Consider the following 2934-nt stretch of genomic DNA (forward strand, 5'->3'; position numbering starts at 1 on the left):
CCAGGTCGGAGACGGAGCAGGTCAAAGCTCCCGTGCCGGTCAGTAGCGGGATGGCGCCTGTGAACAGTCCCTGTAGCACAGCCCGGGCGAGAGAGCGGGACCCAGCCTCTTTTGGCATCTTTCCCGTGCACAACCCTGTGCTTGTCAGTTCTCTGTGCCAGGGAGCAATCACAGAAGGCTGAAGTTATACTGGGGAAAGGCAGAAGCATTCCCACAGATGTTTGAGCTGAAGATGCTGCCCCTGCCTTGCTCCCTCAGGTGTGCTCATGTTTTGGTGGCCTGTGTTGTGATTTCTTGGAGTGGTGAAAGGCCACAGTGCAGGACCCAGCCAGACCTTTGGGATCCCAATAGATGTAACTACTAAAATGGGAAATGACAGGCAGCAGAATTTTCAACGTGTTTCTGGCTCAGGGACCCTGCACACCTGTGAGTCAGGTAAGCATCCCTCAAACTCCCTGGCTTAGGCAGCCTGCTCCGGACCAAGATGGGGCTGCAGCTCCCAGGAGCATTTCATTAGTCTGCCCCATCAGGTATTTACTGTCACAGCTCATTTGTGTCGTTGGCTCTGAGCTTTACACTCCTAGGAAAAACACTGGCGAATCAGGAAGCCTTTTGCTATGAGGAGTATTTCAAAGCAAGGAGTGGGACATCTCTTACCTGCTCTTCGGTAAATGAAATGTACTGAGCTCCCTGATGCACCTCACTTGGCTGAAAATGAAAGTAGAGCATCATGATGTGCCTCTTCTGGCTCAAAACAAGAAGCCTGGGCTTTCTCAGCTGCTTAAATATACTTGCACTCAGAAATCTTTCCTGTCTATCCATCCATCCGTTTTTTAAACATAAAATACGAGCAACCCAAGGACATTTGCTCAGTTCCCCACTGCCGCTCTGTGGCCAGGCAGAGCCACACAAGACGGATGTGGAGGAATCTGCAAAAGCCTGAAAAACAGCCGGGCACGGTGGCTTGTGCCTGTAATCCAAGCGCCTGGGGTGGCTGAGGCTGGTGGATGGCTTGAGCCTGGGAGCTCAGCGTTGGAGCAAACTGTGCCAAGCGGGCGTCAGCGCTAAGGCCGGCATCGATATGGTGGTCCTAGGGGAGCCAGGGGCCACCAGGTCGCCTAAGGAGGGGTGAACTGGCCCAGGTTGGAGTCGGAGCAGGTCGAAGCTCCCGTGCCAGTCAGTAGCGGGATCGCACCTGTAGCACAGCCTGGGTGAGAGGGCGGGACCCAGTTTCCTTTTGTGTGGGGAATGGGGTGGCCAGGGGTCTGCATGGAGGAGCAGGGACCACATCTCGCCTCACAGTGGGGAGAGAGAGGGATGGGGGGAAAAAAAGAGATGTTTTTAAAAGGGGAGGGAGGGGGCCCAGAAACACTTTTAAAGAAATCCCTTCATCAAAGAGATACCCCTGATCCTCCACTGGCCCCAGCTAGATCCCACCATGCAGCTCTGGCAACAAACCCCAGGTTGTGTCAAGACCTAACAAATCAGATTAGAAACACAAAATAACTGAGGTTGGAAAAAAACTTTTAGATCGCCGAGTCCAACCATTAACGCAGCGCTGCCAAGGTCACCACTAAACCCTGTCCCTAAGCACCACATCTACACGTCTTTTAAACCTCCAGGGATGGTGCCTCCACCGCCTCCCTGGGCAGCCTGTGCCAGTGCTTGACAACCCCTTTGGCGAAGAAATTTTTCCTCATGTCCATAAACCTGCCTGTTGGAATAAGGGTTTGCCGGAGTCGAGAAGATGCTCAATATGAGTTATGCATCTCGCTCAACTTTATTAGTTTCTATCAGTACTTATACAGAACCGATACACATGCATATTCGTAAAGCAGAAATATAATTGGTTAGTAGTCTCTAAATGCGCGCGGTTCTCACACCCCTAATTATCATGACTAAAATAAGCATTCTATCCATGTAGCTAATTGTGTTGCTGTGCTTCAGCCTTGTAGTTTGTTACTCCCTATTTTCCCATACCGGTCCCTATCTTTCTTGGCCCTGCACCTGCTTTCCCAGCAGCTGTAGCTTGTTACAGCCACGGCCTGTTGGCACAACATAATTACTTGGTCTCAGGATTCAAGAATAGCTCAAGGCCACCTTTCTTGTTAACTCCAGCACAGCAACTTCAGTACAATTCTGATTACAGGCCTATTCTAATACCAGGCCTGGATTGTGCAGATCTTCAGAGATTCTAAGGCCACGCTTCTGCAGCCATTCTTCTGCACCCGCCCCAGCACAACTTGAGGCCGTTGCCTCTCGTCCCGCCGCTTGTTACCGGGGAGCAGAGGCCGAACGCCCCCAGCCCTGTCACATTTGCGCTGGACCCCCTGGCCAGGGCTCCCCTCGCCGCCTCAGCCCCGGCGGCCCCAGCCCCGCCCCCGCCCCGCCCCCGCGGCGTGACGTCACGGCGCGGCAGCACTAGGGGCGGCGGCGCGGGGCTCGCAGCGCCGGGCGCGGTGGCGCGTGCCTGTAGTCCCAGCTACTCGGGAGGCCGAGCCCGCCGGATCGCTTGAGCCCAGGAGTTCTGGGCTGCAGTGCGCTATGCCGAGCGGGCGTCCGCGCTAAGGCCGGCATCAATATGGTGAGCCCCGGGGAGCCGAGGCACACCAGGTTGACTAAGGAGGGGTGAACCGGCCCAGGTCGGAGACGGAGCAGGTCAAAGCTCCCGTGCCGGTCAGTAGCGGGATCGCGCCTGTGAATAGCCACTGCCGCGTAGCCTGGGCAACACAGAGAGACGCGGGCTCCTTTTCCGACCCCCCGCAACAACGCTTTTGCCCTACGCGCACACCGGCCCCTGCCGCTCGCACCCGACTGCCCCGCTCTGCGGCACGGGGGCCGCGCACACCGCCTCCTGTCGGCTGCCCGCCGCACACAGCGCCGCCTGCCGGCCGCAGCGCAGTGCTGCCCCCCTGCGCGCACGCGCGTGGCCGC

The sequence above is a fragment of the Falco peregrinus genome, chromosome 1 (assembly GCF_023634155.1).
Source record: "Falco peregrinus isolate bFalPer1 chromosome 1, bFalPer1.pri, whole genome shotgun sequence".
NCBI classification, from domain to species: Eukaryota; Metazoa; Chordata; class Aves; order Falconiformes; family Falconidae; genus Falco; species Falco peregrinus.